Source organism: Rhinolophus hipposideros (genome assembly GCF_964194185.1).
Source record: "Rhinolophus hipposideros genome assembly, chromosome: 11".
NCBI classification, from domain to species: Eukaryota; Metazoa; Chordata; class Mammalia; order Chiroptera; family Rhinolophidae; genus Rhinolophus; species Rhinolophus hipposideros.
In genome coordinates this window covers 35,703,673-35,718,173 of record NC_138057.1, presented here as the reverse complement: position 1 = coordinate 35,718,173, position 14,501 = coordinate 35,703,673, and the positions used below count along the sequence as shown (strand labels likewise).

Sequence of the window (14,501 nt, the reverse complement as noted above, 5' to 3'; positions counted from 1 at the left end):
CCAGCCACATTCTATAGTTAGCAGCTGAGTTCTGAGAGGGCCCCTGTACAGAAAATATACTATGAGTAAGCTGCCACAGGCTTAGCTGAGGCCGTCACTCTCTCCTCTGAGCCATGCTTTAATCAGAGAGGTGGAAACAGTGCGCTGATGACGGAACAGGCTCTCAGGAGTCAGACTTCCCAGCTTCACCAGCTGTATGTGGTCCTCAAATCACTTAATCTGTGTGCTTCCATTCCTCCTCTGACAAATGGGGAAAATAATAGTACTTCTGTCACAGGGCAGTTGTGAGGAGTAAGCAATGCATAAAGTGCTTACAGTGTGTCTGGATCATAGTATACGCTCTGTAAACTTATCATCATCACCATCATCATCACCACCACCACCACCACCATCATCATCAGCTACGCTCACCAGAAGGAGCACTGTGAGACACAGCAGGTCCTGTCATCGCTCTGGGTCCAAACTTCTTGGGGCTGCAGAGGAGACTGGGAGCACCCAAGGCCCTGCTCAGCCTGTGCTCCCCGCTCTGCTCCAGCAGCTCCTTCCTCCCTCATGGAGGTGGAAGGTGACTTTCTACTCACTGCTCCTACACCTCACATGCTCTCCATGAAGCCCCAAGAGAGGGCACTCTTCCACCGTGTGGCGGGTTCTCCCACGGCCTCATGCTTGCACTCACAGCGCTTGTCCTACTTGGGACAGCCTCTCCATGACCCTGTGTATCAGTCAAGTGTCTCTCAGCTCTGAGAATGTCCATCATTCCTTCCATCCTGGAGGCACACAGTGCCTTCTTGGCTGTGCCCTCAGACCTCCCCGTCAACCACTTATGTCTTGGTGTTTACGTGTCCTCAGACTGCATTGGCCTCCCGTCCTGTTAACAACAATTAGTATAGCTAATACCTATGGAGCACTTCTCTGTGCCACATGAAGTAAGTGCTACATGAAGTAACTCAAATATCTAACTCTCCCACTAACTCCAAGTAACAGGTTTCTGTTATTAACCTCATTTTATAGACGAGGACACTGAGGCACAGGGCGGTTCAGTAAATTGCCCAAGTCCACATGGTCAGCAAGTGGCAGCACCAGGTGGTGAGTGCCCAGGAGGCCGAGTTCCCACGTGGGCTCTTAACCAGTCTGTGAACACTGCCCACAATAGGATTTTGCTTATTTCTTCAAGTCCCCTGCCTGACAATCTCTGCATCTTGTCTCCTGCCCCACAGAGGGATGCATGTCCCTTTATTTGCTGCCTTTCCCAACTGTGAACTCATGCACCAATTCCCATCCCCTTCTCTCCTTCTTTCTAATGCACAGCTAAGGTGTGTTCTGTATTCCCTCCGACACACACCTGCCTGGAGCCCTCTCTCCATCACTTATCATTTTACCTGGATCTTCCCCTCTTTCACCCTCTTTCTCCCATCTGGCTCTTTACTTTGAGACTATGAGCCTGTTAACTTTTTCTTAAGACCCTTCCTTCCTGATACCTTTCCTTTACCCTGACTCTCCCTTCTGTCTCACTCTCCTCACTCTCAAGGTCAAACTCTCCAAAGACTAGCGTCCATTCCCTGTCTTCGTTTCCTCTTCCCCTAGTCACTTCTGCAACACAGCAATCTAGCCTCCCCCACAACGACCCCAAGTTCACAAGTGGATGCCCTGCGGCTTTACCCACACAGTTTCGTTCATTATCTCCCTGGATTCTCTGAAGCACTGACCTGAGAGTAACCTGCACTCAGTATCACCAACATCTTTGTTGAACTGACAATGACCAGTCCTCCTTCCCCAAGAGTCCCTCTTCCTTTGGCTTCCCTACATGGCCAACACTGTCATCTGCCTACCCCAAATCCCTTTTCTATGTTCTCTACTAACAGAAGCCTGACTTTTTTTGGGGGGAGACCATGTGCCCAGTTAAACAAGCAAAAATAAATTTGTACTCACAGATGTTCTGGAAATAAGATGTCAGTGGATGTTTATGTCCAGGGAAACTAGTTAAAGAGGCAAACTCAGGTGGCCCGAGCATTTCTGCCACTTGTCATTTGCTCTTTACCCTCTCTTCCTTGGTTGGCAGACTGAAGAGTGAGTGTGAGCAAGGATTCCACACACACCTGGTTTTCCCTTCCTGGTATCCCTGGCTCTCTCCTACTTCTCTGAATGTCTCTGTCTCTTTGGCAGGCTCCCTTTCCCTTGGCTGCCTCTTAAAAATTCATGTTCCTCATGGTCTTCAGTATTCTTTCCTTCTCAGTCCTTCTGAATAATCTATTCCGTTGCCAATGGGTTCAACGGCAACCTACTTGTGATGACTCCCAAATAACTCTTGAGCCCAGGTCTCCTTCTTGAGCTCTAGATCTAGGTTTTTCAATCACGTTCACAGTTCCTGTAGTGCGTTACAGGCACTCTACATTCTCCGTGCTCCAATCGCAGTTTACCATACTCTGCTCAGAGAATGCCATCATTGTCCACCTACCTGTCCAAGCCAGACATCAAGGGGCTATCCGGATTCCTCCTTAACCCCCACCCCACAGCCCACCAATCAATTTCTTTCCAATGAATCTCCTTAATGTTGATTCTGACTCTTCCTAGGCATTTTCCCTGTAACTATCTTCACTGAGACTTTATCATTTCTTGCACAGATTACTGCCTCCGCCTCCTACTGTGTCTGCCACGCTGGGGCACAATATTGCTAAATAATGCAAATCTGCCTAAGCCACTCTCCTTTAAAATCCTGCTGTGGCTTTCTACTGCTTCAGGGAGAAACTTAAAGTCTTTAGCACAGCATCTGACCTCTCATGACCTGGCCTCTTTAACTCATGTCTCCTCACTGCCCACATGCCTTGCCTCTTGTCTTCATATTTATGTCAGAGCCTGACATACCACTGCCCTCTCTCCCCGCATAGGTTCTTCTTGTCCCTCAAGACACAGTTCAGGCATCACTTCCTTCTTACCTTTTCCAAGTCAGGGTTCAGTGCCTTTCCTCTGTGCTCCCACGGTGCTCTGGACCTGCCCTTATTGTGACACTTACTATATTGTAATCACCAGTTTAAATATCTTTTCTTTCTACTACACTATCAGCCCTTTCTGGGCAATAACCTCTCTGCCTTTACTTGTAACTCACAGAACCTAGCACAGTGTCTGGCACGTGGACATACTTAAAAGTTGGAAGTTTAATGAATGTACATATGAGTATGTCCACTATACTCCTTAGATAAGCTATCTTGAAGGCAGAAAGGATTCTTATTTTCAGTCCTTACATATTAACTCGATGCTTAATACATGTTTTCTTCTCCCTCCCTTTTAACATTGGATAGTAAATGAATGTTCGATTTTCAGAGTGATAAAACAAGACGAAAAACTAGGATAGTGATCAATTTAGCATCCCAAATACTTCCATGAGAAATCTTTTCCTGCCCTTCCCTCTCCACCCCTCCCCTCCCTTCCCCTCTCCTCTCTTCCCTGCCCTGCCCCTCCCCTTCCCTGTTTTAGGTTCATTTCATACAAGTTGCTGTCTCTTCAAATGAGGTCTCTTTTTGAACATTTAAAAAAATATGATTATAAATGCAACTCATACCTACTATAGAAATATTGGGTAAACACTGAAAATCACAAAGAAAATAAAAGTGGCCAGGAACCTTGCCACCCAGATGCCCGTAGTTCTTCCCTTGGAGTACCTTCTTCTATTCTGTTTTCTGTGGTGCTCACACACAGCCTTCACTCTCCATCTGCTCACTGCGTCTAGAATGGCACAAGAGGCTGACACAGGCTGTAACGCTCAGGGGCAAACATGCATCATGCATTCCATTAAAATGCAACACAGCATTAGTCACAAAACAAAATAAGAAGAGCCTGTGTAGGAGCCACTCTAAACAGTGACGACTTCGGCCTGAGCTTGGGCTTCTCCTGGAGCGAGCTGCTCGTCTTCAAACCCTGTGTTGGTACATCTATGACTCTGCAGTCTGCAAAGTAACCTTACCTTTAAGTGAAAACACAATTCTGGGTTTTCACTTATCTGTTGCATGAGACTCAGTCCACTCTGGCAAAGACTTCTTGTCAGTTGTATGAAGTTCACAGGAGTAACTCTTAATCTTATTATTAAACGCTTTCAATTCCTATGGTTTTGAAAATAGGGGGATATTTTTCAACGCTTCAGCTTTAGGATATATTTCAACGCCTACACCTCAAAGCTCTCCACTGTGCTGCTGTCTCAGTACTGAGCAGGCCCTCTTTTCTCAGCATCAAGGAACAGGATAAACCTATGATAATCTTAAGTTCAGCCCAACTGAAAGAAATCCAGACGGGATGGAGCATTATTGTGATTCTTTGCGATCCACAGGAAAATTATGTGCCCTTTCCCTAGTGTTAATACTGCTAAATCTCTCTGGAATTCCAGGCTCTCTCCTGCTAAGGCTTGCTGTTTCCCCTTGGAGAGCCCCACTTGAGGAGTTTTCATCAGAATACACAGGACTGTGTCCTGGCTCAAGGAAGCACCAGTGTCGGAAGCCATAGAAATCCCCAGGCCTTGCCTAGGCAGAACTTCCTGGTCACAAAACCCAGAGCCCGCGCGCGCCAAACCCAGAGCCCGCGCGCGCCAAACCCAGAGCCTGCCCATTTCCTTGTACCTCATATGGCATCGCCCTGTCCTAGCCTATCAGCCCGCGACAAGTACCTCGCCACCCTATGACATAGCATATCCCACCCCCATCTGACATAGCTATATATATAACCCGCCATCTTAATAAAATTTTGAGGCTTGATCAGATCCCTGTCTTGCCTCCATTCTTCGCGTCTCCTGTCTCCCCCTTTTTTTTTTTTTTCATCCTCAACAGGTTTCTTCCCCTCGTCCCACGTTGCATTGTCCTGCCGGTCGGGACATTTTGGCGCCCAACATGGGGCCCGAGGTACGAAGATTCTATGAGGACACCTACTCTGGAAACCGCCGCGGCCCCCCCCCCCTCCCTGAGCCTCCACGGGCTGGCTTCTTTCGAGCCCACGCAGTTTTCACTCGTGGGACAAGACTCGAGGGCCTCCCCGGCGCGAGTGTGGCTTGTTTCGAGCCCGTAAGGGACAAGACTCGACAGCCCCCTCGGCAGTAAAAAGGCTCGTTTGGAGTTCACGAGGTATTCACCCGTAAGAAAAGACTCCAAGTTTGCCCGACGTTGGAGTAGCCGCCCAGCGAAGGACGAGAGATTGGTGAGTAGGTGATTGACATGGGACAGGAGTTGAGTTCACATGAACTCTTCCTTAAGGGTATTAAGGAATCTCTCAAGATGCGGAGAGTTAAGGCTAGAAAAAAAGATTTACGTGAGTTTTTCAGTTTTGTCTCTGATATCTGCCCCTGGTTCCCCCAAGAAGGAACGATTGATCAAAAATATTGGAAGAGAGTTGGAGACTGTTTTAATGATTACTATCGGGTTTTTGGACCCAACAAGGTCCCTGTATCGGCATTCTCATATTGGAATCTGATTAATGATATCCTAAAAATACATTCCTCAGACCCAGATGTTAGAGAGATCTTACAGACAGGGGAAACAGTCCTAAAAGAGAGTTCCCGCCCCCCTTCTGTCTGCCAATCTGTTTCAATAGACATGCCAGAGGAACCTAAAAAACAAGCTGATAATCAGGAAGCCTCTGCCTTAGAGAATCACCCATTAAAAGACCCCCCTAAAATCTACCCTTCCCTTTTGGCCTTTAATAATCAGGACCAGCTCTCCCCAAGAGACCAGATAGATTTAGAGGAACAAGCTGCCCGCTATAATAAAAAAGAAGATCCCTGGGGCCTCGCCGCGCCAACCTTGCGCGCCCCTTCACAAAAAATACATACCCCTCCCCCTTATGTCCCCCCTCAGGAACTCCCAACATTCTATAACCCAGTCTTAAACCCAAACCCACCCCTATTCCCTCAAGACACCCTAGTTCAAAACACCCCATCCTTAACCGATCCCATTAGGCAGGCAAAAATATCTTTAACCCAAGAAATTTCTTCTCTTAGAGAGACACTCCAACAAAAACGCGAACATATGCAACTCCTAAAGGAGCTGCATGCCCTTGAAAAAGAACTTAAAACCTTAATGCCTAACCAAAACCCTGAAAAACCTCAAAAAGGCCCAATACTTAATAAAAAGACCCTAATGACCTTTCCAGTTACCCGCAGCCAAAACCGTGGCCCACCCTCTCAAGAGGATACAATGGAAGAGACTGACAATGAACCCCCCGACTCTCATAATCCCCCCTCGGCCGATGAGGCCTCTGACACAGAAGACCCAGAAGATAACACTCCCAACTCCAATGATCCCACTGGCCAAAAATATCACCGGCTAGGCATCAAACATATTAAAGATTTAAAAGGTGCAGTAAGCTCTTATGGCCCGACAGCGCCCTACACCTTGGCAATTCTTGAAGGTCTCAGTGACCGTTGGCTCACACCCAATGATTGGTTTAAATTAGCTCGTGCCACCCTTTCTGGGGGGGACCACGTCCTCTGGCACACAGAGTTTAAAGAAAACTGCCGAGAGATAGCACAGCGCAATAGTGAAAATAGAACAACAAGATCATGGACTCGGGATAAATTACTAGGAGAAAAACCCTATCATACCAATGAAATCCAGGCAACTTTTCCCCCGGGGCTGTTAGCTCAAATTCAGAACGCTGGTCTCAAGGCGTGGCGCCGCCTACCTCCAAGAGGCTCCGCTACCACCTCCCTGGCAAAGATTCGTCAGGGCCCCGAGGAGCCATATTGTGAGTTTATCAGCAGACTCACCGACGCCGCCGAACGGTTGGTCGGAGAAGGCGAGAACGACAGCGCCTTTGTTAAACATTTAGCCTATGAAAATGCCAGCCCCACAAGGACAGGTAGATTTAGCATACTTAGCATCCACTGATTGCGGTAATAAAGTAGCCTACCTCGCCTATAATCCTAATATAAAGGGGGGATTCGGACTAGGAATAGATGAAACACAATGGACCTGTACCAATAAGCCCCGCATTATTCCCCCCATTGCAGGACTACCACCGCCCTGCCCCAGCGAATGCAGCTATTTTGATCAAATGCATTCTTCCTGCTACACAACCACCCAAATTTGTACTGGCTCAGACAACCAAACTTATCTCACAGCCATGTTATTGAGACGTAGGTCCGCCACATTCGGAGGCGATTGGGACTCCACCTCCCTCTCTGACAATAACAAATATAGTCAGGCGGGCTGCAGTGGTACAATTGGAAATAAAGTCTGTTGGCCAACTAAAATGCCTGTCCACATTTCAGATGGCGGAGGGCCAAATGACATATTAAAAGAGACTCTTGTCACTGAGCACATTCAAAAAATACTCCACCACCTATTCCCCCCTTTAACTTACCACCCCTTGGCTCTCCCAAAATCCCGGGATATGGATTTAGACACACAAACCAACAACATTCTCGAATCCACCTTCTGGGCCTTAAATCATTCCAACCCTTCTCTTGCCCAGGACTGCTGGCTTTGCATGACTATGGGAACTCCCATACCTACTGCAATCCCCTCCAATATCACAGTAAACACACAAATCTCTAACTGTTCCCGTCTCTCCCTTCCTCTTAGAGTTCAACCTGTAGGATTTAATACCTCCCCCTGCTATCAGGGACGATTTCAAAACAACACTTTTGATGTAGATCTAGGGTTTGTCACTTTTACTAACTGTTCTGACATCATTCAAGTTAACGGAACCTTGTGTTCTAGCCCTGGACAAGTTTTCATATGTGGGAACAGCCTCGCTTACACCACGTTACCCACCAACTGGACTGGACTTTGTGTCTCAGCTAGTCTCCTCCCTGATATCTCTATTATCCCAGGAGACACACCTGTCCCTCTCCCCAGCCTAGAATTTGCCACCGGGCGCCACAAGCGTGCTATTACAGCCATTCCCTTACTCGTAGGGCTAGGAATTACTGCTGGAATAGCCTCGGGTACCGCGGGAGTAGGTGTTGCAGTCCAGTCCTACAATAAACTATCACGCCAGCTGATAGATGATGTCCAAACACTTTCTGGGACCATCAATGATCTCCAAGATCAGATTGACTCTTTAGCTGAAGTAGTCTTACAAAACCGTCGAGGCCTAGATCTTCTCACTGCAGAACAGGGAGGTATCTGCTTAGCTTTACAGGAACGCTGCTGCTTCTATGCTAACAAGTCTGGGATCGTCCGAGACAAGATCAAAAAACTACAAGAGGACCTAGTAAAAAGACGCAAAGAACTCTTCGAAAACCCACTCTGGACGGGTCTCAACGGACTTCTCCCCTACCTGCTCCCCACCCTTGGCCCCCTCCTATGCATCCTTCTCTTAATAGCCTTCGGGCCATGGGCTTTTAGGCGCATTACTGACCTCATTAAAAACCAAATCGATGCTGTTTTGGCCAAACCAATCCAAATCCATTATCAGCGGCTAGCAACAGGGGACGGCCTCGAAGAAGGCTATCTTGGCTTCCTCCCCACGGGGACGGCATAATACTAAGGGTATGTCTACTCCCCCCACGAGTTGGGGAGGGGTATGGGCACCTAGGTGAGTGCAAAGCAAAGCATTTGCAAGGAAAGGGCTCGACTCACAACGGTCGGCTCCCTTTAACTTTCCTGAGAACATACCTGGTTTGCATAGAGGTTGGTATCAAAAAAATCTCTACCTCTCCTCCACAAAAGATACCCAAAACCATCCAATAACGAGCTCTGCTCGTTGGAGGAACCAGGCCTCTGTTCCCTCACTCGGTCAAGGCCCACCTCCTTAAAACAAACAAAAAGGGAGGAGATGTCGGAAGCCATAGAAATCCCCAGGCCTTGCCTAGGCAGAACTTCCTGGTCACAAAACCCAGAGCCCGCGCGCGCCAAACCCAGAGCCCGCGCGCGCCAAACCCAGAGCCTGCCCATTTCCTTGTACCTCATATGGCATCGCCCTGTCCTAGCCTATCAGCCCGCGACAAGTACCTCGCCACCCTATGACATAGCATATCCCACCCCCATCTGACATAGCTATATATATAACCCGCCATCTTAATAAAATTTTGAGGCTTGATCAGATCCCTGTCTTGCCTCCATTCTTCGCGTCTCCTGTCTCCCCCTTTTTTTTTTTTTTCATCCTCAACAGGTTTCTTCCCCTCGTCCCACGTTGCATTGTCCTGCCGGTCGGGACACACCAGTATGCTACTCCCGCCCCCCGCCCCCCCACAATTTCAACTCACCTTATCAGAAGGCAGGCAGAGCAGTATGGGAAGTAATGGCTTAAAATACCTATGGACCATCTATTTATGTGGAGGCAGCAGGCGCTGGCTGAGAGAGGCCAGGGAGCAATGGGAATGGCATGGATATCTGTGACCTGGATCAAATTTCCTGTCTGGGCTTTTGGGGGAAGGGAAACAAGGAGATGCAGGTTCGGAGACCATAGTTCAAAATATTCTCACACTTGGAACACGTATAGCTTGAGTATCTTGAAGACTTAAGATACTTAATGGAGAACTAAGTATCTCCATTGGAGAATTTGGAGCTGGGTACCCAAATTTTCTACCCTCTCATGACCATGGGAAAGTTAGGGCACCTTTGTTTGAATGATTTAAAAAAAAAAAGCACCCCCTTCTGATTCAGCAAAAACTCACTTCTCCATAGAAAATGAGAAAAAGCTATCTTCTCTGGGCAGATTCAACCCTGTAAAGAAAACGCTGTTTTGGTCAGCACGTTCAGGGTGTGGCTGCTGAGTGTGAGCTGGAAAGCAGCTCTCATCTGCCCTTCAGCGGCCACCTTTGTAGAAACACACACACACAGCAGTGACTCCATCCACAGTCAATTAGGTAGGATAGGTCTCTCAACGGCAAGGGAGGAGTGGGGGTTCAAACTGCCCCCCACTCATCCCAAGGCCAGAATATCCTTGGAGAACTGGTTTATTCCTTCACTGAATGAACACCTATGCACATGCAGGCCCTGTGCTCAGTGCTGGGGGAAAGGCATGGCCCAAACCTCGAGCACTGACAATCTAGGGAAAGGCCCACCCCCAATAGATGCAGGGTCTGGGCAAGAGAACAAATGGAGGCCCACATACCATATACTGCGAGGTTTCTCCTCATTCCCAGCCTAAACTGGGCACCTACTGCCCACACATACCTCCAGCCCCCTGGGGATCACAGTTCCTCTAAGCAATGCCCTGTGGGAATCACTTCAGATTTAGAAATCTCAGACTCGTCAGTGTCCTGGGACAGAACGGGCTAGCCCCTAACCCCTGGACCTCTGCCTTCTCTTCCCTGCTGCAGTCCTGTTCCTCATCTCAATGGGCCTGGGACTTACATGTGTAGACACCCCAGCAGACAGCACTCACCATCCTTCATGCCCAATGGTGTAGTCTCGGGCCATGGTTCTCCCTCAGGAGGATGGACTTGGCGAAAAAGCCCAGGCCCTTAACACACATTTAGAGTAATGTATGGGGTAGGGAATTCTGGAATTTGGGGTCCTGGTTCCACAAAGTGTAGCATAGTAAAGGTGTACATGGGCTGGGAACATCCAGCTGGGAACATTCCCTTGGTTTCTCAGACTGCTTCCTCCGTGGAGAAGGGGGTCAGTCAAAGGAAGGCCAGAGGGAGGGCCCTTTCAAGTACAAGACCCAGAACAGGTGGTTTTGAAGAGGGCAGGGATCCTCTTGCTGAGAGTAAGAGAAGTATAGTCTGAAAGCCAGAAGGGCCAATTGGCAGCCACAAAGCAGTGTAACTGGCGCACAGATGGGGTGAATACAGGTAGCTCAGGGGGCACATGAAAGGGGAATGTAGCCTGGACTCTGGGAAGGCTCTTTTGAGGAAGTGATGCTACCTGAGTATCCTAAGTGATTACTTGCAGGGAATGAGGTAGAAAAAGCCGGGATGGGTGTTTCCAGGACACAGGAGCAGCATTTGCCAAGGCATGGATTTGAGACAACATGGTGTCTTCTAGAAAGTACCAGTTATTTTTCATGGTCGATATAAACGAGTACATGTTGGGGTGGGGCCTGGCATGAATCTGGAAGGTTCTACAGGGAAGGTCTCATATACCATGCAAAGGCACTTGGAATAATAGAGGAATCACCAAGGAGGAGTTCATTCATTTTCATGTGCCCTAAACTGGCATGTGTCCTAAATTGAGTGATGAACAAAGGATATGTATAACATAGTGTCAGTATTATCAGTTATACTCCGAATGCTCTTTTATTTAACAAAATCTATTAAATCCAACATACTGATGAGCAGCATGGTCATCTCAAATATAATTTCAGCTAGAGCTCAGACTTCACTGGCAATGACTTCAGTATTTCTGTTCTCTCTCTCTCTCTCTCTCTCTCTCTCTCTCTCTCTCTCTCGTTGTCCCTGTCATAATATAAACTCCATGAAGCCAGGGGATTAGCCTGTCTATTAGAAACTAGACATAAAATTGTTCATGAAAGCTCAGTGTCTGGACTATAGTAGGTGCTGGAGATATAGTTACCAAGTGAACAATATTACACCATATTAGAAATTCACTCCACTTATCACTCTCCAGATTTTTATTACTTAGGCTTCCTAAATGCGAAAAAAAAAAAATCTTTGTTTATAAAATAAGCTCAAAATTCATGAAGGAATCAATGCACTTTGAGGAAGTTTAATTCAAATATGGGCTCCAATAGATTATCCAAGTATTCACATTGGCTATTATGTGGAGAATTTTTTAAAAACTATCATGTATGCAAATTCATTTATTAAAATTAAATCATGGCAGTAACATAACAGTGCTACATGCCTTATTTAATGTGGAAAATATTTAAATAAGATTGTTATGGCTTTATTACAACATATCTATTTAGTCTAAAGGTCTGGTTCTTTTCCACTATAAATCTACAGTGTTTGAAATCTCAGCATGCACAGCCCAAGGCTTTTTCAACGCTAAGTTCAACAGATGTGTACAATGATCTCGATTATATTTTGGAATATTACTAACGGCAGGAAAAATTCAGCAGATAATTTGAACTACATATTCTTTGATTCTTTGTCTATCCTATCTTTTTATCTCTGCGAATCTGCAGCCATAATTTCTAAGCTATTAAATCTAAGGCAGGAAAAAAGTTTGTCATTAAGATTGGAAGTAGTTACAAGAACACCTTATTAAGCCATGTCCATTTCATTTACTCTTTTAGGATCAAATGACATTAATTTCCTAAAAAGGAATAAACAAATAAACAATTAGGTGAATTAAAAAGAAACAACCCAGAAATATAGAGAAATAATAAAATATTAAATTCGTAAAAAAATATTTAAAAACTAAACTCAAGAATTGTTTTAAATGAACACTGCAATTCTTGCTTGCTGGAAATTCCTAGAATACACTCTGCCTTTTGCACACTTTCATGACACTTTTTACAGTCCCCTCACCTCCTTAGAGAATGTCTGTTCACTTATCAACCTGCTAAAGAGTCACGTCTCCTAAAAACACCTTTGTTACTTCCTTCCTCTGGATTCCTGTAGCATCTTGGAAATATGTCTATTACATATTGCAACAAATTACTACAGCGCACTGTTGGTTTTTCATTTGTATGTGTACCCGACCCGGAGCAGCTTAACGCCTCGCTCACTGTGTAACAGCAGCCCTTAGCACAATGCCTGGTGTATTTTTAGGTATGGGACAGACATTTATTACAAAAATGAATGATTAAGTCATCTCTATTATTCCTTCTCTTAACATCTATAATTTTGATAACCATATTTTATAACCCTAATATGGATAAACATGATGTCGTAAAGAATTTTTGTCATTTCTAGGTGCATAAAACAAAAATATGCTGCTTCTAATGTCAAGACTTCTGAGATGTTTCCATGGGCAGCTGCAGGCAACGTTTGATATCTTGACGATGAAAATATGGGATCTCAAGATGCCATATCTATGAAAAAATGGAAATGGTGGTGACCTCCAGTCTGTGGGGTAGATATCTAACTCTAGCTTCCTTTTCTATCACCCCGCTCCCCAGCACTGCCATGTTCCAGCCTTCCTTCCACTGAAATGACAACAATAATAACTGACCTACTGGTGGCCTCACTAAGCTTGACTTACAAATCAATATAGTAAAGGAGATAAAGACTTCAGGACAACATTTTACTGATGACATTACCAGCATTCTCTAGCGTGGATCAAATGTGGAAAAAGCTGTTTTAGACTCATGAATAAAATCTAAGCTACACATTATTTTAGATTCAGAGAACTGCACTTTTTCTGTTTAGTCACACACAGGAGTTCCAAATGTGACCATCAAATAAATCATTCAAAACTGACTTGGAAAAGAATGTTTTTAAAAATGGATGAAATTGAATTGAAATTCACATGACAGCTATTTTATATTAGCAAGTCCAAGAGAAGTTTGTGGTCTTGAAATATTATAAGTTGTTCAGATGTACATCAGAACACTGTTTGTAATTGAGGAAAAAAAAGGTAAAGATGCTAAAGAGCTTCAAACAGTTGCTGAACAATAATATGGTGCAGCCATATTGAGTAAAATGGTGCGGAAGTATATTTAAAACATTCACTTAATTACATGGAAAAAAGCAGTTTATGGAGCTGACTGTACAGTATGATGCCATTTTTGTGTGAACATTACATATGCATATTTAATCACAGAAAAATCCTGGAACCATATACATGGGAGTGCAAATAGTGGCATCTCAATGTGTTCTTCTTTTTGCTTACAGGAATTTTCTAAAGTTTCTAAACATCAACCTATCTTTTTGCTTTTCTCATTAGAAAATGTAATTTGTTTGTTTTAGCCTATTTAGTTCTTCTAATATTTTTTCACGTTATTAAAATACATGGCTTATAAAAGGTTACTAAAAATAAATGTCATCTAAGCTCCTCTCCTAATTATACGGAATTTGATGGATTGTGTTGAAGTTAATGCAGATTTCTGTATTCTGGGCTGTGAATTGTGAATGAGAGGGAAAAACTCCAGCAATTTTCATGAGTGTTGGGAAAACAAAAACGAAAACCTACTGACTTTATGCATCATCAAAGTGGCAACATCTTTTCCCTAGACTGTGCATGGTGTGAGTTTTAGTCTGAAAGATTTTTTAAAGCCTGAAACACTCACTAATGTGCAACAATGAAATACATTATGATGACGAGCATATCACAGTTTCCATGAGCAAACATTCCATGTTTCCCAAGCACTTATCGATCATCATTAAGAAACACTGAGTTCTTTCTATAGATAAGAACTGCTTTTAGGAAAGCTACATAAGCCACTGTCCTTTTCTTTCAGGAAATCTGCCCTAAAAATAGGGGATTATTTTATATGTTATATATATTTTCCAGGATTCCATTTATTCAAGCTACCAGTTTTCTGATAAACACATTTACAAGCTTTAGGCCCTCTCATCCTCACTACTTTTGTGATGGGAACCACTCCCATTTAACAGTTGAAAAGACAAAGGCACACAAAGATTCATTTGCTTAAAAATCACAAAGCTGGGGAGTGGGAAGGCTAGGTCTGGAATGCAGTTCTACAAGTCTGCAGTGGCTGTG

At 45.0% G+C, this 14,501-nt stretch overlaps 1 protein-coding gene across 5 annotated transcripts in view; it reads right to left on the bottom strand.

The window, feature by feature from the left end:
• PIP5K1B (phosphatidylinositol-4-phosphate 5-kinase type 1 beta) overlaps positions 1 to 14,501 on the bottom strand; it is a 283,009-nt gene that overhangs the window by 191,201 nt on the left and 77,307 nt on the right. The window contains exon 1 of one of the 5 annotated variants that reach the window (XM_081066585.1): positions 3,959 to 3,992. The exons of the other annotated variants lie outside the window; for them this stretch is intronic. The gene's annotated coding sequence lies outside the window, so the exon portion shown is untranslated. Of the gene's footprint in view, positions 1 to 3,958; positions 3,993 to 14,501 lie in introns of those variants that run through there. 5 annotated transcript variants of the gene reach the window in all.